General features: G+C 40.6%; 1 protein-coding gene across 2 annotated transcripts in view; it reads left to right on the top strand.

Moving 5' to 3' along the window:
• The window catches only part of LOC126175431 (solute carrier family 22 member 7-like), a 101,779-nt gene that overhangs the window by 1,273 nt on the left and 74,587 nt on the right, over positions 1–25,919 (top strand). The window lies entirely within an intron of this gene.

Genomic DNA, 25,919 nt, shown 5'->3' with positions numbered 1-25,919 from the left:
TGTGGGATTTTATATTTGGAATTCGGTGCAGAATAGATATAAATCAGTGTGGTCTAAACCAGCCATTCGGTAACATATGTGCGACCAATGAAACTGAAAAAGTAAACAAAGAACAATGTGCCAGTATGCAAGTATGAAGAAATAAACCATGTGAGCCAAGGATAAGTATGACAGCTACTGCTTCTTACATACTCTGTTACTGTGGTAATTAACGAAATGGACGGAAATCCAGGGGGATTTAAAATTGTTGAGAAGTATAAGCAACCTAGTTACCACGGGGTTAACTGAAACCTGGAAGTCAAGGAAGGCAGGATTCGGTTACTATTGTGGACGGGTCCTTAATCAGTTACTACTGGTCCCCTTTTGCAATTACACACATTTATTTTGAAACGGTGATTCCAGACTCAGCAATAAATGACGATATCACACGTTATTAATGAAAGAATAAACAACTGCCTAATTAATACTGCTTTCAGTGCGTTACGATTTACCAAATGAGCATAAGATACAGAGACAGCAAATAATGTTTTAAAAACAAGCCAATGTGACCCCATTTAGAATTTTAAGGCAAGTAACCACAGTCATGGCTGAAGACCTTTAACGCCAAAACCGGCAACTGTAAAAAAGTTTAACAAACACATTGTAAAACAGCAATGCAATAGCAAAGGTTAATTTAAAAAGACAGGCAAATGATCACCAAACGAGTGAGACAAAATGATGATGAACTTGGTAGCACAACCATTTAAACCTGCTGTAATGCCAAGAATGGCAATTATATAAAAATTAAAAAATACATACAGTGAAACAGCAAATACGACAGAAAAGGTTAATTCAAAAGGACAAGCAAAAGATCACCAAACAGGTGAGACAAAATGATGGTAAATTTGGTAGCTCAATCATTTAAACCTGCTGTAATGCCAACTATGAAAATTATATAAAATATTTTAGAAACATACAATAAAACAGCAAATGCAATAATAAAACACAAGGGCCAGTCACAGACGGTGCACCAGGACTCGAGCTCTGAGTATGTCCGGCAAAAACACTTCTGCGAGCAATGAGATAGGCAGCCAAGAGTTGCATTCACTTCACAAGATGGTAACTCAGACTAGTGGCCGTCTAACGAATGACTAATGATAATCTTGCAGACGCTGCCTGACGTCCAATAAACCAAATACCAAAATGTAAAAATACGCCAAAGCCGGAACCGGCGGTCTGGTCGCAGTCCGCAGAATACTGTGCTTAGAGCGCCCGGAACGAGAAAGGAGTCACTACCACCAGAGTAGAAGAATCGTCAACCAACCTACAATCAAGAAAGCTGTCAAAACTGCATGCCTCACCGGACAGCAGCGGCAAGGCGAGGAAACGTTCACTGCCATTAGATATACTAGCTTCCAGGGCAGGTAACTGGGGCGTTAGTGGACACGAGGCAGGAAAAATACTTCTGACTGAACTTAACAAATAGTAACAAACTGAACGCAATAAATAGTAATTAGAAGTCGAGGAAAGCTAATCAGATCCGCCTCCCCAAGCACTCCACTCACTACTCTTCGCCTAAGCAACACTGCAAGCAGCAACACGAACCAAAGTCACTGGAAAATCGCAAGGTATCACAATGGTGGAGGTTTCTCTACTTGAATCCGAATGCACTCAACTTAAAGCTTGCCGGATCCGGTTTACGACGAGGTCAATCCGGCAGTCCATGCGTGCTACCAGCAGTCCCGGCGTGTTCTTGCACTGCGCGGACCTGGCTCCTCCTGAGTCCACAACCAAACTGCACATTGACACGACCCAGAAGAAGCACGACGTCGCCCCAAAGATAGGGCCACCGTTACTACATATCGATAACCGCCGCTGCTGCTACTAGCAGACAGGCAACGCTTGTAAAACCAAGTGGCGCCAGTCAACACGAGAAATAGACAAACAACCGCAACCATGTCAACTAAACGATACGGCCTGGCCTCCAACAGAGGAAAGAGAGCGCAATTAAAGGGACTCAATAGAAACCAATGTAAGAGTTTTCAAGACTGACAGAAATACTTTAGAAGAACTACTGCACTCCAGATTGGAACATAGGCACAGCGTATGCTACTCTTCTAGCTGTATCGCTTGATGCACAAGCAGCGGTTTCTGTCCCACGAAAACGAGAGACCCACCTGTGCAATGAATGCAAAAACTTACGGACTAACTAACTCAGAAAATATGCTATATGCTCAATATGTGACCGCTGAAGCAAACACACGCTGTGAATACAAATGCACATCCACGAGGTAGTAAATTGTAGACACCTACCTAGTGCAGCAAATAGAGCGCAGTCTGATTCTGATGACGTACGTGTAGGACTGAAGATCTCGTCATTTGGAACAATTTATGTCCGAAACGATATGTTCGCTGACGCTGCACAGCAATGGGAGACAACTTTTTGTATTGGTTATGCCCCTGAGAGGCGACACGACCTAGGCACATTGTGGTGTATTGATGTGTTGTGTATTGCTCATAGTCCAGGCATCTTCCCGAGACATGACAATGTGATGAGAACAAATTCCCAAGCTCTAGGTTAGTACTGATTTTAATCTGTATGTAAATAACAGTAATCGCTGATTGAAGGAACAAATGTTGTTGCTTTATGAGAAAGGGAACAGGTGTTATACCGATTTTAATCAAGAGGCGAGGATCAGAATTCCGCTCGAAGCTGGACATGAGGCGAACCAGCACGTGCCATGTGGTTGGTAATGCCGAATGATTACGGAGTGAGCCGAGTCTGGGTGGGCCCGGGACACAGTGACTTGCACGGGCAAGGTGGTGGAGGAACACAGCGAAGAATTGGTCAAAAACTAAAATGCCATATCCATAGACGGACATCCTTCCACTTTGGGGAAGGTGAATTTGTCTGACCAGCGCCTTCTAGCAAAGACAGCATAGTTCAGTCAGTAAATAACTAAGGTTAAGCAGGAAGCATTTTAGCGTGACACGAAAATATGAATACAGTAAGTAGATTCAGAAGGAGTAGATTGAATTAGTTAAATTCAGAGATAAAAAGTCTCTCGCAGGACAGAGTAGCGTGGAGATCTACATCAAACCAGTCTTTGGGCTGAAGACCACTACAACAACATATACCATAAAAGCATGTACGTAGCATAACGTACACTATAGCGTAAAATAATAAACTGCTAACACAGCTTAATGAAAAGGAGACACAAACTATGATAAAAACATAAATGTGAAGCTGTGTTAAAGCCACCGTACAGGAAAAGTAAATATTAGCACCAAGTACGCTCAGTCAAAATCCTCCTACCATAAAGTGGTTTGCATATCATGTCACCTATAAAATTAGGAAAACCATAAAGTCAACATAAAACAGTAGTAATGATTAAATAATCATGAGATATTGTCAAAAGAGAAACTAAAATTATGTGGAACCTGCCAAAGTAAAAAGCGAAATATCTTAGGAACTACGCGTCTATGACTAACGACATACACTGCAACATACACTAAAAACTCTTCGAAATACGCCGGCCTAACGCCAGTCAATAGAGGATTGTAAAGAGTGCTACGCCTAATTGTGACACAAAATTACAATTTCCATATGGTACAATCTCTCCAATGAGAGAATGAAACAATGATTAGTGTCAGCTAAAATCGACGACACATGTGAACAAAGAGGAGGGGAGGCGAGGAAAGTGGAGAGGAGCGGAAGGGAGAGTAGGTTATGACCCAAGAGAGATTAATACAAAAAAGTCCAATGATATTATAACAAAATGATGATTTGGCAATGCACGGCCAAAAGGAAATAGTAGTGACAAATGAGAAATTAGGAGACGACGTAGACAAAATCAATACTTGCAGCGTCAGTTTGCATAAAGCATAAGAGATGGACGACATTTTACTATTTAGATCCGCTGTAACTCGATCGATTATTCGATGATAATTATATCATTTTATTTCACACTGTTAGTACATTTTATTAAGCTATATTTATCACAATTACTGTCTGTCATTTTATGTTTTAAGGTTAGATGCACCACGTGATTTACGATGTATACATATTTTATTTCTTTTTTACTGTTGTACGTATGTCCTCGAATAAAAACGAGGCTAAAATTAAACAAAAACCATTTTATATTACCAGTGCCTATATTGTAAATTTTTATGTAACTACTTTATTCCGTGCCTATATGATAACTGTTTGTAAAAGTCGTAATATTTAACCATTTATTTACTGTAGATAAATTGTATATTTTGTTACATCTACTTTCAGTCAGTACATTACATAATTCGCGTGGTTTTTTAATATTCCTTCCTGATTTCTTTTATGACTCTTAGGCTCATTAGTGCATGATCGATATATTCATTGTATGCTTCCCCTTGCTTACGTTCTTCGACATGCAGCTGTTGTCTGTATAGTTACTAATACCGTCTGTTGACAGTTGTTTTCCTTACCACTATATTTCTCGATGAGTATACTGAATGGGTAATTTAGTACGTAAAGAGAGATTAAAATCTAATAGTCATGGGGGATTCGAAAGGGGTTGTAGGGAAAGGAATAGAAGAAAAGGTTACGGGAGAATTTGGGCTTGGTACTAGGAATAAGAGACGAGAAAGGCTAACTGATTACTGCAGTAAACTTCAGCTAGTAACAGGGAATACTCCATTCAAGAAGCACAGGAGGAGGAGGCATACTTGGAAAAGGCCGGGAGATACGGGAAGATGTCAGATTAAATCATGGTCAGCAGAGATTCCAATATCAGATATTGTATTATAAGGTGTATCCAGGAGCAGATATAGACTCAAATCACAATGTAGTAGTGATGAACACCAGGCTAAAGTTTAAGGGATTATTCAGGAAAATCAATGTCGAAAGAAGTGGAATGCGGAAATGCTAAGGAATGACGATATACTCCTCAAGTTCTCTTAGACTATAGATACTGTGATAAGGAATATCTCAGTAGGCAGTTTAGCTGAAGAGGAACAGACATTTCTAACAAAGGAATTGTAGAAATTTTGAAGAAAAACATAGGTACACAGAAGGTAACTGGTAGGAAGGGGACGGGGGTGGGGGTGGTAGGGAGTCGGCATTAATGAAGATAGAGGGGATTATACGTTGGGACTAAGGACCCTTTTAATACCTTTAGAACGCGAAAGGTTGGATACAGTGATCCTTGAGTGGCAAGCCACTGGACGATAGATTTACAGAAACATTTATTAACATCATTTAAGGAACATACATTGGTACTTAGAGCAGTCAACAGCATTACTTATATCGTCATTCCAAGTCATGACTTGTTTTACTCAAATAAAAACAGTTATTATTATTGATTGGCGGCACTAAGCCACTTGGAACGTTCTTAACAAAACTAACAATATTTCTTTAATTACTTCGAGGCATTAACCATACGTAATAGAAAGAAGGTAATAACATACCATATATTGACCTAAAGCCAACGGATACAGCTCCAGGTTTGCAAAGTAGCCACCAGCTATTTTATCTTCAACCTAAGACAAAACCAGCAACTATTAATAGTTATATAAGAGCAAATAAGCCCTCGGCCACAAATATTAAGTCAAAATTGACCAGGTTTCGACGCTACTATGAGCGTCGTCTTCAGAATTAGACTAACTGTTCTAAAACCCTTGTTCACAGTACGAGCAGCCCTTAGCGGCTCGCCATCTCACTTACAACTATTCATGACGTCGCCTTTCCGGCTTACATCTTTTTTAATATGTGACTTGTAAGTACTGCATCTTTTTACAGTCAGTACAAACTTCAATTTTATTAATGTATTATACACATAATACACTCCTGGAAATTGAAATAAGAACACCGTGAATTCATTGTCCCAGGAAGGGGAAACTTTATTGACACATTCCTGGGGTCAGATACATCACATGATCACACTGACAGAACCACAGGCACATAGACACAGGCAACAGAGCATGCACAATGTCGGCACTAGTACAGTGTATATCCACCTTTCGCAGCAATGCAGGCTGCTATTCTCCCATGGAGACGATCGTAGAGATGCTGGATGTAGTCCTGTGGAACGGCTTGCCATGCCATTTCCACATGGCGCCTCAGTTGGACCAGCGTTCGTGCTGGACGTGCAGACCGCCTGAGACGACGCTTCATCCAGTCCCAAACATGCTCAATGGGGGACAGATCCGGAGATCTTGCTGGCCAGGGTAGTTGACTTACACCTTCTAGAGCACGTTGGGTGGCACGGGATACATGCGGACGTGCATTGTCCTGTTGGAACAGCAAGTTCCCTTGCCGGTCTAGGAATGGTAGAACGATGAGTTCGATGACGGTTTGGATGTACCGTGCACTATTCAGTGTCCCCTCGACGATCACCAGTGGTGTACGGCCAATGTAGGAGATCGCTCCCCACACCATGATGCCGGGTGTTGGCCCTGTGTGCCTCGGTCGTATGCAGTCCTGATTGTGCCGCTCACCTTGCATGGGGGCTTAATTATTTATAATGCAAATATTTTTAGTTGTTGTCAGTCCGATTACGCAAGTCTCGCAAACGGCTGGCCCTGACTAGTTTTAGTACGCAATCTGACTGCTTTGAATGACAACAAAGAATGAAAGAAAATTTTCGTTAACACAGTTAATTAATTAAGTCCCCAGCAACTATAAAACCTACGAAACCAAAAAAGCACAAGTGTAGCTGTTCTGTATGTGGTAGTATGACTCAACGCACATCTGGCACGGTTGTTCTTCAACAAGACAAGAATTTTTAAATAGCAATTATACTGACGTGATAAAAGAAAATTACAAATACCATAATTGTGCAAGAAAACCAAAATTACACTCTAATACAAGAACACAAGCCAGATGCTTTGTTGACTGAACCTGTAATGACACATTGTTCAGGACACACAAATAAATAAACAACATAATATTTATTACCTTCATATATATTGACGAAAAGCACTCTGACCATTACAATATCTCCATTGGAATAACATCTGCTATCTCTCCCATCAAACCACTGCATAAAACATGGAACAACACTCTCCTCTACCACATCTCACTCTGACTTCACGACAAGCAGTGTCCACCACAACTTCTCGGCAAGAACTGCTTGCCGCTACGTCTCAATAATCACTGCCAGTGGAGGCGGCGGAACAATACTCTCTGGCGCGATTTCTGGCGCTGTGGCTCAGTGTAGCCACCTTTCATATGCCCCTCCTCCACGGGCTAGAATTTGATGGTATTTTTGCCAGCATTGGTGGTGAAAATACCACCAAATTCGTCGAAAAAAAAATACAGACAAAAATAAAAGATAATATTAATACGTAAAGATCATATAACTAGATAAAATTTTGGCTTTGCACTGACCTTTCAATAGCCTAATATATAAAATACACTAAGCAATACAAATTCTTTCATACATGTGACTTTACATAATAGTTTACACAAATATCATGTGGTTAAACAGTTCAATCAATAGCGTCAGCAATGACGAATATGTACAGGTAAGAGTCTCATAACTTTTCACAGACAGTAATACACAAAAAATCAGTTTATACAAATATTCACAACAAGTAGTTGACAGTTCCAGCAGTAGCACCCAGCACTGTTGAATAGGTGCTGCAGCAACAAGTGACATCATCTCAGTAGAAGCAGTTCATCAGTGGCACCCAGCAATGTCGAGTAGGTGCAGACTCCAACAGGTGATATCATTTCAGTAGAAGCAGTTCATCAGTGGCACCCAGCAATGTTGAGTAGGTGCAGACAGCAAGAAGTAACATCATTTCAGTAGAAGCAGTTCCATCTGTGGTACCCAGCAATGTTGAAGAGGTACAGACAGCAAGAAGTAACATCATTTCAGTAGAAGCAGTTCCATTTGTGGTACCCAGCAATGTTGAAGAGGTACACACAGCAACAAGTCACATTTCTCAGTAGAAGCAGTTCATCAATGGCACCCAGCAATGTTGAGTAGGTGCAACAGCAACAGGTGACATCATCTCAGTAGAATCAGTCCATCAGTGGCACCCAGCAATGTTGAGTAGGTGCAGACAGCAAGAAGTAACATCATTTCAGTAGAAGCAGTTCCATCTGTGGTACCCAGCAATGTTGAAGAGGTACACACAGCAACAAGTCACATTTCTCAGTAGAAGCAGTTCATCAATGGCACCCAGCAATGTTGAGTAGGTGCAACAGCAACAGGTGACATCATCTCAGTAGAATCAGTCCATCAGTGGCACCCAGCAATGTTGAGTAGGTGCAGACAGCAAGAAGTAACATCATTTTAGTAGAAGCAGTTCCATCTGTGGTACCCAGCAATGTTGAAGAGGTACACACAGCAACAAGTCACATTTCTCAGTAGAAGCAGTTCATCAATGGCACCCAGCATTGTTGAGTAGGTGCAGACACCGACAGATGACATCATTTCCATAGAAGTAGCTCCATCTGTGGCACCCAGCATTGTGGAGTAGGTGCAGACTCCAACAGGTGACATCATTTCAGTAGAAGCAGTCCATCAGTGGCACCCAGCATTGTGGAACAGGTGCAGACTCCAACAGGTCACATCATTTCAGTAGAAGCAGTCCATCAGTGGCACCCAGCAATGTTGAGTAGGTGCAGACAGCAGTCCATAATATTCACTATCACTGCTCACACAGTTCATCAGCAGAAATTAAACATGTCCTAGTGGCACCAATCATGTAGAAAAAGTACAAGTAACAGTCCATAATTTCACCATCACTAATCAGACAGTTCAAGCATGAAAAATAGTTTGAATGCACATACAAATGCTTTTACAATGCTCTTACACTAAACATACAAATCATAACAAACACACAAATGATGTCAGATAATTGTCATATTAACTATTGCAAGTACACCAACATCAGTAAACCTATAATATTTATGGGTGTCAGTGCAAGCCACTACAAACAAATAAAATAATATTTAGGGGATAGGTGGGTAGGATTAGGAAAGGAAAACACACAAAACACACTCACTCATCTTTCATCCACATTAAGTACTACTGTGTAATTGAATAGTGTTAACTGTGTAATTCAATTCTGTCAAAATTTTATGTTCAACTGTGTATCAAGTAGTAGTGGCAGCAGTGTATAACAGTCAATAATAGTTAAGTCAACGTCATAGTCATCATGTCAAGACCAATGTTTGCCAAGCCAGATCAAAATGTAGGGTTGCTGAACAACTGTCAGTGTGCCAAGATATGCAACTTCCTCTCTCCAAAAAAAAAAAAAAAGTACATACTGCTTAGTAATTTAACAAAGTGTGTGTAGACAATCTTCCTTCCATTTTAGTGTTCTAGTCTGCTATCTTCATCCTCCTTGTTCCATATAGACCAACAAAAAAAAAAAAAATATGCACCTCACTTATTTTACCTCTTATACACCAAAACTCCAATCAACTTCATATAATCTCAATACCTCAATAATACCTCTTAAATACGTCGCTACATATAAACCTTATTGCCAGTATCATTTCACTTCCATAACAACTCTTTCCTCTAGTCAGTTTCCTCGAACAAGTACAGATAAAATCCTAATGCAAACCTCCACATCCCATACAATCTGAAGACACACTGTCAACACACAACCTCTGTGTAATCCATCTGACCAAAATCTTCTACTCATTATGAATTATAAACAAAGAATGCATACATGACCTCTAACAGACTTAGTTCGAATAACTCTCAGTAATTAAGTACGATTACGGAGTGTAAATGATCATAATATTTCACAGTGTGTACACCACTTCAAGAATTATGGCAAACAGAAGCAAACATGTGGAGTATTTCTTGCGTCAAGTGTCACTTCCTATTTCAATTGCTCACGAAACATGCAGTGTAATAACTGTGTTGGTATGTCATGTCGTTAGCTTCCTTCCTATTGGCATACATTTATACAGCTTTCATAAAACCTCCAGCTCATGTGACTTCTATGATGTTTCTTGTACTAAAGTCGCACGTCGAATTACTGCAGTTCATTTTCTTATGTTAAAATATAAAGCACTGAGCGTAAGCAAAACAAGCAATAGCGAGTAAATATACCAGTAGAGAACAGAATGTCAACAAGTGGATGCAGCACAAATCTTACAACGAGGCTCTGCTGAGCAAACAATCTGTAACTAATACCATAGTGTAACCTAAATTCTATGTTCATACACAGTACAACAGCATTTCTATATACAAAATTAAAGAGTAGTTGTGACAACAAACAGAAATGTATAAATATGCAATCCATACGCATAGCAGCAAACATATCTTACGTAATAAACAGGTCATCAGCATCGTATAACCGTAAGCAAATAAATGTTCATATGTAATCTTAATAAATAAACATGAAGGCGCAAGCAAATAAGTAAACATGAAGGCGCAAGCAGATAAATCACAAAGTATAACTTACATACCTAACCACATCACATCAGCACAATTAATCAGGTGACAATTATAATTTAAATAAATAGGCACAGCAGGCACATAATTAAAAAATATGACATCAGTGAAAAAGCAGTGCAGCCAAGCGATGCATAATATACACAAGTTACAACTCAGTTCATTAATAATCATTGTCAAATCAGTTAACGTACGCAAGCACGTCGCTTCACAAGCAAATTCATAGAACATGTAATTAGCACGAAGTATGAATCACGTAATCGCGAGCAGCAAATTACGTCTAAAGTACGTACCTAAGTGGAAATATGTTACCTGAAAAATAAACTCAATTAATAGTTACCTTTTTTTAGTTTATTAGTTTCTTCTTGGAAATTACATTCTTCCTGAAAATTTCTCGATAGCAAGTCGTCTTAACGTCGGAGACACACAGAATTTACCTGAAGTTCTTAAATATCTTATAGAACCGTATCCTGAAAAATACTGAACGTTAGTAACATAATTTATCAAGTCATTATAGCTTTATACTGATTTTATTCGGAGAAAGACTGTGTATTTGTTTACGGCTGTCAGTGCATTCGCACCGAGCGCTCGATCAGCTGTAGGCGCGTGACGTAGAAAGCTATTGTTTGCGGTCAACGACTGCCCTGTGCGGCGCGCAGACTTGACTGTTGCTTTGAGTATATGCCACCGCCAAAACACAGCGCGGTATCCTTGTACTCTCTGCATGTTTACGTAAACTGTTGGTTTCTCGAAAATATGTCATTCCACAAAAATTTTAACGTTAGATATATGATGTATTCCCTTAGAGCGTCGTGATTTCAGAGTTTCTACTTCGACAGTGTTATCATGAATAATTTTGCGAATTCTATATGGACCGTTATAAAGCAGAAAAAATTTCCGACACAAGCCTTTTCCTTTGTGAGACAAACGATGAGCCTTAATTAACACCTTCTGACCAACTGACAAGATTTTTAAACGACCAGGACGCTTAGCTGATTTCTCTTTTCTAGCAGCCGCAGATGCAATATTTTGTAGAGCCAGGTTGACAACTTCAGAATGCCGCAGTTTCCGTGTAGGCGGAAAAGGAACGATTTCAGAAATGCGATTTGTCGGTGCTTTGTTTTTTAATATCAGTGTAGGTGGTAAAGAAGTTGAGTCGTTAGGAAGTTCATTCAGAATGTTTTGAAAAATATGAAGATACTGATCCCAAGTTCTGTGATTCTGATGACAATAAAGACGACACAATTTATTGATTTCCTTCATCCATCTCTCTGAAGCGTTAGATTGAGGGTGAAAAAGTGAAATGAAAATTGGTTTAATTTTACGACGCCGTAGAGTACGAAGCCAAATTTTAGAACGAAACTGTGATCCATTATCTGATATAACCTTATCAACATGACCCACTTCTTTAAGAAAATGTTTGATGAAAGCATTAGATACTGAACGAGCTGTTGCTTTACGTAAAGGTGTAAAACACACATATTTTGATGTCAACTCCACTGCTACGAAAATGTACGCAAAACCATTAGTAGATCGAACCACTGGACCGAACAAATCAACTGCAGCCATGTCCTTTAATTTTGCTGGAATGATAGGAAACAACGGTGCTCTGTGAGAAACTGTCGGCGGCTTATCCTTTTGACATAATTTGCATTTGGCAAGAACAAATCGAATACGTTTTTCCATATTATTGAAGTAGCAATTTTCTCGTAATTTATGAAAGCATTTTCTGGGACCAAAGTGTGCATAACTGAAATGCGTATACCAAATCAGCTTATTAACCCACTCATCAGGAATACAAACTAACCAAACAGAGTTGTCGACCGATTTTCGTTTGAAAAGAATGTCATTGCGAACTAAATAATGCTGTCTAATCGCTACGCTTTCCTTTCTCCTCCACTTCTCCTTAATGTCCTTCCAGATTGGATCCTTATTTTGCTCCTTAGCGATGTCCTGGAGCGAAGACGAAATAAAGTTCTCAAACGCAACACCTTGAATATACATCAAACAATAATTGTTTTCCTTGCAGTCCTCTTCAGCACTTTGTTTCAAACCCATAGGTGCACGTGATAAAGCATCAGCAACAATATTTGAAGAACCCTGTATGTAAACAATACTAAAATCAAATTCCTGTAGGTACAACGCCCATCGTGACAATCTGCCATGAGTTAATTTTGTCGACATAAGAAATTCCAGAGCTCGATGATCGGTGTAAACCTTAGTATGTCTGCCAAACAAAAATGTGCGAAATTTTGTGAAAGCCCAAACAACAGCCAAAGCTTCAAGTTCCGTAATCGAATAATTCTTTTCTGATTTAGAAAGAACACGACTTCCAAATGCAATAGTCTTTTGTACTACAACGCCGTTTTCTTCTATCTCCTGAAATAAATGTGCACCTAGGCCTTTGTATGATGAGTCCGTCGCCAAACAAAAATCTTTAGATAAATCCGGATGTGAAAGAAGTGGAGCAGCAACTAAAGCATCACGAAGTTGTTCAAATTCTGACTGAGCTTCCTCATCCCAACACCAATTAGATTTCTTTCCAGATAGTTCACATAAACGAGGTGTGACCAAATTGTCCAATCTAACAAAGCGTCTAAGAAAATTACAGACATCAAGGAAACTACGAACATCACGTTTTGTGGTAGGAACAGCATAGTTACGAATAGCGTCTAATTTCTCTGGATCAGGAAGAATACCTTCTGTAGAAATAATGTGACCGAGAAATTTCACCTGTGAACGTCCAAATTCAGATTTTTCTAAGTTCACTGTAATGCCAACTCTTGCAAAGATACGTAATAATGAATCCAAAATATTGTTGTGCTCACTCCAAGAATGTTTAGCAATAAGAATGTCGTCAACATATGAAGTAATATTGTCACGAAGATAAACAGGTAAAATTTCATTTAAGCTACGAATGAATGCTGCTGAAGATACAGTAAGTCCAAACGGTAATTTCCGAAACTGGTAACAGTTACCAAAGGCTAAAAAGGCAGTATATTTTCTACAATCAGGGTGGAGTTCTATTTGCCAAAAACTTGCGCGCATATCAATCGTGGATAAAACTTTAATTCCATGGAAATGTTGAAGAAGTTCATCTAAATTTTGTGGGCGGTCAGTTTCAGGAATGATGATATTATTTATCTGTCTGGAATCCAGAACCAAACGAATTGACCCATCCTTTTTAAGAACAACGTGTAATGGGCTAGTATAAGGACTGACTGCAGGCTCAATAATGCCCTGATCTAACATGTACTGAAGTTCATTCTTAACCTTGTCTCTGTAAGCCAAAGGAATAGCGTACGTTTTCCCGCGAAATGGTGTGTGTTCTTTTACTTTAAATAAATATTGTAAGCCTTGTATAGTTCCTGTGTGATGACTAAACACTGTAGCATGTGAAGTCAAAATTTGGTGCAGCTCTTCTCTTGCAACGTCATCTGGCACTTCAGCTTTCTTAACCTTTTCATTAATTAGTTCTTCGCTATTAATTATATCATCCATCGCGTCTCTGTATCTATTGTCATTGTCATGAATAAACACATTGTCGTCATAATGCTCAACGAAAACATCAGAAGTAAGAAACCTTAAACATTTTGTATCTGACTCAGATCTTGTTAAACACTCGAAAAATTTCAAACATATCGGCATTCCGGCAACAGTCAAATTCACACTTCCTTCTTTAAAGTTCAAAATTGCCTTATGTGCGTTAAGAAACTCCATACCTAATATAATTTGTGTACTGAGTAATGGAACAATAATAAAATTAGCAGAAAATTCGTATCCTTGACAATTGAAATTTAGGTTGGTCTGTTGTTTAACTTCTACACCTTTTCCAGAAATCGCTCCTCGAATTGTAGTTTTAGAAATAGGTAACACAGGACAGGCAATAGTCCTTTCACATATACGAAAAACTGATTCACTAATGACGTTCAATGGGCTCCCAGAATCTAAAACTGCAGTGAACTTATTCTTACCCACACATACTTCAATAACAGGATGTAAAAATGCGTCTACATTATTTTCCTTTTCGTCTAACAAAATGTCTCTCATGTCTTCCAGGCGTACGTAGTGTAAAGCCGTAGTGTCATTACTTTCTGAACCGTCTATATTGCTGCCAGAACCCGAAGCTGCTAGTCATTGTCGATTGTTTGCGTCACGTCTTTGATTATTCGCGTCATTTCGCGGATCCATTTCTACGATTTGCACTTGTCTCTCTGAAGTTCTGTCACGTGGAGGATGGCAATTAGGTCCCTCCTGTCTGTTAGATACAAATTCTTGGTTGTGTCTGTTATTAAAATTTCTGTTTTCCTGTCTGTCTGCATAACTACTTCTTGTATAATTTCGACTGTCACTTCTGAAATTATTGTTGTATCTACTACCCTGATTATTTCTGTAGTAAGAATTTCTATTACTGTATGAATAATTTCTGTCTTGGTGATACCGATTACTGTTTCCATATGATTGATCATTCCGGTACGAATTACCGTTGTTATACTTGTCTGTGTAATTTCTGTTAGAACATCTGTTATTGTCATAAGGCTGGTATCTATTGTCCTGTCTGTTACGTCTGTCATTGTCAAAATTACCCATATAACGCCCGTTCCGATCACTATCCCTTTTCTCTGAAAATCTATTGTAATTACTGTTACTGAAAAAGTTACAAGAAGTCCTGTCGTCGTTGTCATACTCAAGTTCTTGCAACAAAGTCTTAAAAGTCTCAATGTCGTCTTCACATCGTCCGGCTAAAGCAATTTGTCTTATGGATTGTGGCAGCTTTGTTAAACAAATGCGAATTAATTCAGTCGGGCTATAAGGGTTGGAAAGGAACTGATTCTTTCGAATCATGTCTTCAAAATATTCCGCTGGCGTGCGGAATTCAGACTGTTTGAAATTACGCTGCATAATAAGGCTGTGTTTGACTCTGTCTTGCGTGTTTTCGGACCAATATGCCGATAGAAATGCATGATAAAAATCATTCAGATTATTACAATCTCTAATGAGTGCGCGCATCCGAGTCGCCGGTTCGTTTTCTAAATATCCACACATAAATTCCAGTTTGTGACTTAGTGGCCAATTTGGTGGAAGTGCGTACATAAATTGATCTAACCACGCACATGGATGTATGTCATTCTTAGAATTGCGGAAGATCTTAAATTTCCGAACAGTCAAAATGTGTTTATAGTCAAAGTTTTCGCCTCGTGGCGACAAAGACCTACCGCGTCTGTCCCAGTCCCAATGTCGATTATTGTCAAGTTCGCGCGCCTGGCGCTCTTTTGTTGCATCCCGTAAATGAAACAAATTACTTTCTTCAAACCCCTCTGGTATCTGTGATTCTAAATTTCTTTTGCCGTCTTTTCCTACGATTTCGCCTTCAATTTGTTTGACTTGCTTTTTTAATGCCTCAAATTCCCTTTTCACGCGTTCATTAAATTTCCCCTGATTTTCAACATGTTTATTTATGTTCTGGTACTCTTCGGTTTCTGAAAATGGGAATGGAGCTGTATCATCTGAATCTCTGTCCCCATTTAAGCTAAGACTTGTCAATCTGTCTGAAATCTCCTCAACTCTTTCCGATAAATCACCTAATTGTTCTTTCTGTTTATTTACGTCTTCCGTAAGTGTCGCGACTCGGGTTTCGGTATTGTCACATTTAGTCGTTAACTGTTCACACTGTTGCGTTAAGTTATTTATTCTGTCATTTAGTACGGATTCCTCGATTCTCTCAAATATTTCTTTCTTATCGTGTGCACGTTGTAAATTTAACTCTGAAAATTTTTGTACTATCACGCGATCTCTTTCTTCCTGTTCTCTATCCTGTTCCCTTTGTCTAATCTCTACTGCAATTAATCTATTATTGTGAGAGTTCAAAATCGGTTGTACTTCTTCTCTGATTTCTTTCTTTAACTCATCTTTCATATTTTTGAAACATGTCCCTATTCGTGAGTCTAACCGTGTTTCCATTGTTCCCATTTGTGATCCCAGTGAGTCTAACCGTTTTTCCATTGTTTCCCTATCTGTTTTTAATTCAGACCGTAACTGTGATCCCAAATTTAATATTGCACTCATCAACTGCTCCATATCAGCCGGTTCGAAATTCTTTTCGCCCCTAACATTTCCCACAAAACTAACTTCCTTCTGCATAGCTGTAAAGCTATCTGTGTTCGATACTATTCCAGAATCTTCTATCGTCAATTTCGTATTCTGTGAATTTTCTGAATGAGAAAAATTTTGAAATGGTTCCGGACTATTTTCCCGATTTATTAAATTGTTTTCAACTTCATTATTCATCACACTGTTCTCCTGTGTTGGCGAGTTCGCCATATCAACAATTTCGTCATTCTCACTATTCATCAGTTTTGCCTTTTTCATTGATCGCGTAATCATTTACAAAATATACAAAACTCGTCACTATATGAAAATTACACACAATGACACTTTATCATCAACAATATCATTCACACGAAATGTTTCCCTCAAACACGATTGACGAACAATTGAAATAATTGCACTAAATTGTCAAACGCGTATACAAGACAACAAAAAAAAATTTTGAAAAATACCATTAGAAGAATGACAATTACCAAATCTACACATGCAATATAGACTACAATTACTAAACTACAATTTACTACAACAATGCTACGGTCTACTATTTTTACAATCAGAAGATTCCAAGGGACGATCCGAAGCAGCGGTCGCCACGTGCATGGGGGCATAATTATTTAAAATGCAAATATTTTTAGTTGCTGTCAGTCCGATTACGCAAGTCTCGCAAACGGCTGGCCCTGACTAGTTTTAGTACGCAATCTGACTGCTTTGAATGACAACAAAGAATGAAAGAAAATTTTCGTTAACACAGTTAATTAATTAAGTCCCCAGCAACTATAAAACCTACGAAACCAAAAAAGCACAAGTGTAGCTGTTCTGTATGTGGTAGTATGACTCAACGCACATCTGGCACGGTTGTTCTTCAACAAGACAAGAATTTTTAAATAGCAGTTATACTGACGTGATAAAAGAAAATTACAAATACCATAATTGTGCAAGAAAACCAAAATTACACTCTAATACAAGAACACAATCCAGATGCTTCGTTGACTGAACCTGTAATGACACATTGTTCAGGACACACAAATAAATAAACAACATAATATTTATTACCTTCATATATATTGACGAAAAGCACTCTGACCATTACAATATCTCCATTGGAATAACATCTGCTATCTCTCCCATCAAACCACTGCATAAAACATGGAACAACACTCTCCTCTACCACATCTCACTCTGACTTCACGACAAGCAGTGTCCACCACAACTTCTCGGCAAGAACTGCTTGCCGCTACGTCTCAATAATCACTGCCAGTGGAGGCGGCGGAACAATACTCTCTGGCGCGATTTCTGGCGCTGTGGCTCAGTGTAGCCACCTTTCAACCTGCACGGCGCCAAACACGCATACGACCATCATTGGCACCAAGGCAGAAGTGACTCTCATCGCTGAAGACGACACGTCTCCATTCGTCCCTCCATTCACGCCTGTCGCGACACCACTGGAGGCGGGCTGCACGATGTTGGGGCGTGAGCGGAAGACGGCCTAACGGTGTGCGGGACCGTAGCCCAGCTTCATGGAGACGGTTGCGAATGGTCCTCGCCGATACCCCAGGAGCAACAGTGTCCCTAATTTGCTGGGAAGTGGCGGTGCGGTCCCCTACGGCACTGCGTAGGACCCTACGGTCTTGGCGTGCATCCGTGCATTGCATGCTGTCCGGTTCCAGGTCGTTGGGCACGTGCACCTTCCGCCGACCACTGGCGACAACATCGATGTACTGTGGAGACCTCACGCCCCACGTGTTGAGTAATTCGGCGGTACGTCCACCCGGCCTCCCGCATGCCCACTATACGCCCTCGCTCAAAGTCCGTCAACTGCACATACGGTTCACGTCCACGCTGTCGCGGCATGCTACCAGTGTTAAAGACTGCGATGGAGCTCCGTATGCCACGGCAAACTGGCTGACACTGACGGCGGCGGTGCACAAATGCTGCGCAGCTAGCGCCATTCGACGGCCAACACCGCGGTTCCTGGTGTGTCCGCTGTGCCGTGCGTGTGATCATTGCTTGTACAGCCCTCTCGCAGTGTCCGGAGCAAGTATGGTGGGTCTGACACACCGGTGTCAATGTGTTCTTTTTTCCATTTCCAGGAGTGTATGTTTTAGAACAGTTAGTCTAATTCTGAAGACGACGCTCATAGTAGCGTCGGAACCTGGTCAATTTTGACTTAATATTTGTGACCGAGGGCTTATTTGTTCTAATATAATTCTGACACGGTCACTGAACCTTAGCAGCTATGGTCAAATTTTTTTTATTAGTAGTTAATATGTATGTACTATAATAGTTGCAGCACGCCAAACAGTGGCCCCTTTAAAATTCATTATTAAACTGAGCAAAATCTGTGGACTACAAATCATGGGCACTAGCCCCTTCATCAATTCGTAAGTAGCTTAAAGACAATTTGCTGATGACGAATAAAATTATTACAAAAAATTTGCATGAACACGGGCCTAATTCTGGGGAAGAAATGACCTAAAATTTAAATGTCAAATTTAGCAAGTTTTCCAAAATGACCTGGATCTAACAGTTTTAAAGTCACAAGACATATGACTAGTACTGAATCAAACAAATTACAACATACATTTTTAGATGCGGACTGTAAATGACAAACTTCGGGTACTAGCCATCACTGAAGTTTTCCCCAAAGCAGCCCAAATCTATGGCACAATGTGGTTATTCAAGGTGCAGTGCTAGCCGGTTCGAAAAACTCGTTAATACGCCAACTTCCCTTAAGCGCTATTACGTAAGTAACAAGTGTAAGGATATTTCAGTTTGAAGTCAACAACCACATTGAGCAACACGACAACTGTCGGTTCCCTTAAAATTTAACACCTAAATTGGTGCTTTGAGTTTTTGTCACTAAACAGAATGATTTTTCAGTTTGAGCTCAACAACTCAATTAACCAACACGACAACTGTCTGTTCCTTTTAAAATTTAACCACTTGAGTTTGAGCTTTATGTTTCTGTTATCCAAGAGGGCAACTCGCAACTTGACTCTTGGAAATGATGAAACAAGAATACGTGATCATTTACAGGACCTTGACCCGATAGCCATCTTTCCAGCACACGACAATCGAAATTATGTTACTCATTCCGTTGCCGACGATTTACCAGCGCATTTTGCTGTCAACATAGAAACCGGTAAGCACAACCAATCAGCTGATAACGTTAAGCAAGCACCACACTCAGGACGTTTCTTTACTTACATGTAAACTAAATTACAAACTAAATTACATATAAACGTTCTGCTTCTACAACTTAACAGAAAGAAACGTTAACCCACACTTAAGCATCAAAGACAGCACCCACCACAATTCTCAAAGCACGACCAATCAAAATTTTCCGACATCCAAGTAATGTGGTGAATCGAACAAGAACACAGTAACACCCGCAATCGAAAACAGGCAGCTCACTGGCCCGAATTCGTCGCTCTGCGGTACATCAAGCCAACTGCCGAATACCGACTGCCAAGGTGCGACCGCGTCGCCGCACGAGATTCCGTCAAACCGCCTCACAGGAACTTCTCCCAGCTCACTGTTCAAGCACACGAGTAGAGGGCTTTTCCTATACTCGGTGCTCGAACGAGTACGACCTCTGCCTTCAGCCTCATCGATTCAATTACACTGCCAACAGTCAGGTCCAATCGATATGCACATATCAGTAACTGCGAAGAGGCCATGGGTCACAGAAGAAATACTTCCCTTGTCCGATTAAATAGGGAAGTACAAAAAGTTCAGGGAAATTCAGGGATAGAGAAATAACAAGTCACTTACGAATGAAATAAATAGAAAGTGAAGGGGAGCTAAGGCGAAATGGCTGTAGGAAAAATGCGAAGAAACAGAAAGAGAAATAACTGTCGGAAGGACTGACTCAGCATATAGGAGAGTCAAAAGAATCTTCGGTGAAATTAAGAACAATGGTGGCAACGTTAAGAGTGCAATGGGAACTACACTGGTAAATGCAGGGGAGAGAGAAGATAGGTGGAAAGAGTAAATTAGGGTTAGTTAGGGGGAAAGACTTGTTTGATGATATGGTAGAAGAAGAGGCAGGAGTCGACATAGAAGAGATAGGAGATCCAGTATTATAATAAGAATTTAAAAGAGCTTTGGAAGACTTACGACTGAATAAGGAGAAGGGATAAACAACATCTCATCAGAATTTCCGAAATCTTTGGCGGGAGGGGGGATTGCAACAAAGCGACTATTCACGTTGGAGTGTAGAATGTGTTAGTGTGGCGATATAACATTTGTCTTTCGGAGAAACATCGTCCACATAATTCCGAAGATTGTAAGAGCCGACAGGTGTGAGAATTATGGGACAATCAGCTTAACAGCTTATGCATCCAAGTTGCTGACTAGGATAATATGCAGAGGAGTGGAAAAGAAGATTGAGGACGTGTTAGATGATTATCAGTTTGACTTTAGGAAAGGTAATCGCACCAGAAAGACAATTCTGCCGTTGTGGTTGATAATTGAAGCTAGACTACAGAAAAATCAAGACACATTCATAGGATTTGTGACTTGAAAAAGGCGTTCGACAATGTAGAATGGTGCGAGATGTTCGAAATTCTGAGAAAAACAGGCGTGAACTATAAGGAAAGACGGGTGACATACAGTATATATGTATAAGAACCAAGAGGGAACCATAAGAGCGGGGGGTGAAGAACGAAGTACTCGGATTATAGAAGGTGTAAGACAGGGATGTAGTCTTTCGCCCCTATCGAAGAAGCAATTATAGGTGTAAAAGAAAGGTTGAAGAATGGAAGTAAAATTCAAAGTGAAATTGTATAAATGGTAATATTGGCTGATGACATTGGTATTCTCTTTGGAAGTGAAGAAGAATTACAGGATCTGCTGAATGGAATGAACAATCTAATGATTACAGGATATGAACTGGGAGTAAATCGAAGAGAGATGAAAGTAATGAGAAGTAGCAGAAATGAAAATAGCGAGAAACAACATCAGGATTAGTGATCAGCAAGGAGATTATGTTAAGGGATTCTGCTACCTAGGCTTCAAAATAACCCACGACGGTCGGAGCAGGGAAGACATCATCAAGAGCAGACTAGCACTTGCAAAACGGGCATTCCTCGACAAAAGAAATCTACCAGTACCAACTCAGAAATTTCTGATAACGTACGTTTGGAGAGAATTTTCCATTTTAGATGGGTGTTACAGAAGAATGTTGAAAATTAGGTAGCCTGATCAGGTAATGAATGAGGACGTTCTCTGGAAAATCGTTTAGGAAAGGAAAATGTGGAAAACACTGACAAGGATCAGGAACATTATGATCAGACATCTGTTAAGATAAACACTGAATAACTTCGATGGACTAGCGGAAGCTATTGAGAGTAAAAACTGTAGAAGAGGACAGAGACTGGAATACTCCCAGAAAACAGTTGAGGACGTATGTTGAAAGTGGTACTCTGAGATGGATAAGGAAAGGAAAAAAAGTTTTCGATGTATCATCAGTGTGGCACCTGACTCCACATATGTGAAAGCAATATTTTCAGTAGCATATATGCCCATTTTGTGTGTTTTGTTCTTGTCACTCATTGTGAGTACTGATGGAAACTGTTGTAAACTATTGCACTTATTTTATCTGAGGCATCTTTTATATTATATTTCTTTGATTTTACCACAGATGTGTCTGATGATGATGATGTATCTGAAGGTTGTGGGGTGAAGCGTGTGCTTGAGGACCTGTTGGAAACATTGTTGGTAGTTAAGAATGGTTTTATTGACTTCAATACATGATGTAGTGGGGCAACACACCTGTCTCATTTGTCCCTCGCCGGCGCTGACGTATGGGCGGTGGCTTCCGCCCTGGCTGCTGAGTCGGCGCTCTGCATTGCTAATGGTCGGCCTGTGGTAAGAGGACAACTTTTAGTGGCCAGGGTCGTTGACATCATTGCGCGCTACTTTGTTCGCCGTGGTGGAGTCGGCAAAGCCCCTCCCTCTGCTCGCGTCACCGCGTTGATGCGTGAGGATGACTGTGCACGGGACACAGCTTACTGCCCTCTGGCAGCATTCGGATGGCGGCTGCCACTGGCCAAGTCCCACTGGGAAGTCAGCGTCGTGGCAGCAGGCACGGATGGCTATTCAGCTGGCCTTACTGCTGGTGGCAGGTGCAGCCCAGTCTCGACTCATGGCTACTGCTGGTGACGCCCAGTCGTCTTGCTGTCTGGCGTACCTCTGGCGTTGTGGTCGTGCTGCTGGTTTCTGATGCCATGAAGTGATCCCACGCCTTGAAACTAAGACTTATTTACATGCCAGTGTCATGCTTTTGTTTCACTAAAACCCGGCACTTAGTCACGTCACCCAATACAGGAGATTTGGCCTCGTGTGGTGACGTCACCCTACTGGCTACACGGTCGCTTACTGCTGAGCTCGTCTGTCCTCACCCTGCAACCCACTTGCGTATCTCTTATCGTGACCCACATGTAGCCTCATTGGCGACTACCGATACTTGGCTGTTACAACATTGCTCCACAGCTGCTTCTACACTACTTCTCAATAATTTTGCTAAAGACTTATAAATTTTGCTCAAAGGGAGGACAGAAGCACTACACAGCCACTCGAAGCCCCCTCCTCCCCTCCCCCCTCGGCCCTCCACACAGAAGCCCCATTCCCTTTGGTCTAGCCACAGCCCAATTGTCTACTGTAATTACTACCACCCTTACTCTGTATCCGAGCGGGGTGGCGCAGTGGTTAGACACTGGACTCGCATTCGGGAGGACGACGGTTCAATCCCGCGTCCGGCCATCCTGATTTAGGTTTTCCGTGATTTCCCTAAATCGCTCCAGGTAAATGCCGGGATGGTTCCTCTGAAAGGGCACGGCCGACTTCCTTCCCAATCCTTCCTTAATCCGATGAGACCGATGACCACGCTGTCTGGTCTCCTTCCCCCAAACCAACCAACCAACCAACCTTACTCTGTAAAACAAATACATAATCAGCTATTATGGACTATTATGCAGCTACTAAGTTTATCTGCACTTTCATAAACGTATTTCATCCTTTGCTCGTGCTGCTTAATCTCACATTTATCAGGGGTTCCTTGCTCTGCTCAAAACTCAAATACTACGAACATAATTCATTGCCGGACCTCTTGCCATATTTATACAAAACCAACTTCTCACTCTCCACTCCACACCTAAAAACTAACATGATTTTCTTTCTTTCTTAATAAATTACACTTTACACATCAACTTAAACAAAACATGTTCTCGCTTCATTAAACTGTTATGCTTGGCGTCTGATCTAGTTTCTTTATTGTTTTGGAACAACTTTCGGAATTTTGTTCTCTTTGTTGTTCCCAAAACAACGAAGAGAAAATGGACAGGAAATGGGTAATGTGGGTATTAATAAAGGAGGAAAAGGACAGAAAGGAGAGAAGTATATGGACAGTGGAATGAAAGAGGAGATGGACAGAGAGAGAGGGGGATGCGGAGATTGACAGAGATATGGGGTGAATAAGAGTTGGTCAGAGGAAAGCGTGGAGGAGGAGATGGGTAAGAAGAGGGTGAGGGGCAGGAGATTGACTAAGAGGGGGGATGGTGAGATTGACAGAGCGCGAAGGAGGAGATGGTCAGAGGGAAGGCAAGCAGATAGAGAAAGGGGAGGGGACAGATAAAGAGGACGGGGGGGCGGGAGGGGAGGCGAGCTGGACAGAAAAAGGGTGAAGAAAGAAATGTACTGATTAAAGATTGGAATAAATACGTATCTGAGTAACACTGCATACTCAGTTAATAAGAAAACACATAGGAAGTGCAGGAAAGCCAAGGTGAAATGGTCGCTGGTAAAACGTGAAGAAATGTAGAAAGAAATATTAAAAAAGAAAACCCTAACGTTTTGCCAATAACAAATTTAGAAATGTTATATTTTGCACAACAATAGGAATATTAATATTATTATCACGTTCTACGAAGCACGGGCTGAAAATTTAGTGAAGGTTTGTAAGGGGTTCATTACTATTCGCTAGCGCACTTGAGCAGATGTAATTTTGATGGATAGCTCACGCGCTGCCTGTGATATGGAATATCTATACCACAATAGAATCGCAGATCAGAGCAGTGTTGGCAGTAAGTCGAGTTTAGTAGCTCGCAGAGAGCACTCTTGTTTTGTAGCTCGTACAGAGCACTTGAGTTTTGGAGTTCGGACAGGACAGTGCAGCGGTTGATTTGTGTTGGGCCAGTCGTGCAGAACGATGGCGGTGCCTGAGCGATGTGGTATAAGGTAAAAAAAAAATATTGTTCTTTGTTGCCGCGCCCATATGTTAATTGCCACAACTGATTTAACCACAATTGTAATGATAAAGTCCCATGTAATTCCTTGCAGAAATGTTTCAAAAACAACTTTTGTTCTGAAGAAAACTTTTGCCAGTTATTTATCTGAGTTTAAAGTTTTTACGAAATTTTCCTGTTCAAAAGAAAATCAGTTGTTTTCCTTCAAATGAAAATCTAGTGGCCAGCATTGCACTGGGGTGTGCTAAAAATTTTTTATTAGAGAAGATACATAGATAGCGTTATCCCGCGACATCATTGTGAGGTAAGAATTTTTAGTTTATTCAGGATGATTTCACAGGGCCATGACGCAGCGCTGCTGACGTCAAAACTTGTTAATCTCGATATGCACTCAGTTTTTAATGGAAGATCACATTAAAACTTGAAATTTTATTATTGGAAAGAAATTTTTCTATTGGGAACTTAAACGAGATTTTCTGTTGGGAGGTTACACTGATTGTGAATATTATAGTTAGTTTTCTGTTGGGAGGTTACAGGTTACAAAAAGAAATGGTCGTGGTTATCCGAAAGAATGATTCAGCATAAGGATCAACACAGCCTTCAGTGAAACTAAAAGGTGGAAAGGTGTCAACGTCAAGAGTACATTGAGAATTTCGTTGATAAACACAGAGGAGAGAACAGACAGATGATATAAAGAGTACATACGAGAGAAGTAGCAGTCTAACCGCGTGAGAAAAGAAGAAATTGGAGTCTATATAAAATACATAGCGGATCCAACAGTGGCGTGACAGTTTAACAGAACTCTGGAAGACTTGAGATCAAATAGGGCAGAAGAGGTAGATAACATCTTTTCAGTGACCCCGGAGTCCCATGCTCTGCCCTCGCTGGTACCACACCGCTTCTTGTACTCGTCCATCGCGGCGCTCGATTTAACAGCACCAAGTTTCGACACCTGAAGATGGGCGTATAAGAGACCGAAACCGCTCGTGTTCTAAATAAAATAACTTACAACTGTAGCGATATTTTCAGCCTGTGGTAAGTAGGTGTAACTTGAAACATTACCTGCCACTTTTGCAACTGGCAAACACATGTTCTTTCCTAAGAGCAATGTAGGACGTTGTTATAATTATCCTGTACAAAATACATCCCGTCTAATATGCCAGAAGAACTTCATTCTTTAGAAACT

The sequence above is a fragment of the Schistocerca cancellata genome, chromosome 3 (genome assembly GCF_023864275.1).
Source record: "Schistocerca cancellata isolate TAMUIC-IGC-003103 chromosome 3, iqSchCanc2.1, whole genome shotgun sequence".
NCBI classification, from domain to species: domain Eukaryota; kingdom Metazoa; phylum Arthropoda; class Insecta; order Orthoptera; family Acrididae; genus Schistocerca; species Schistocerca cancellata.
Note: the sequence above shows the minus strand (reverse complement) of the source record. Positions and strands in the feature narration are given on the sequence as shown.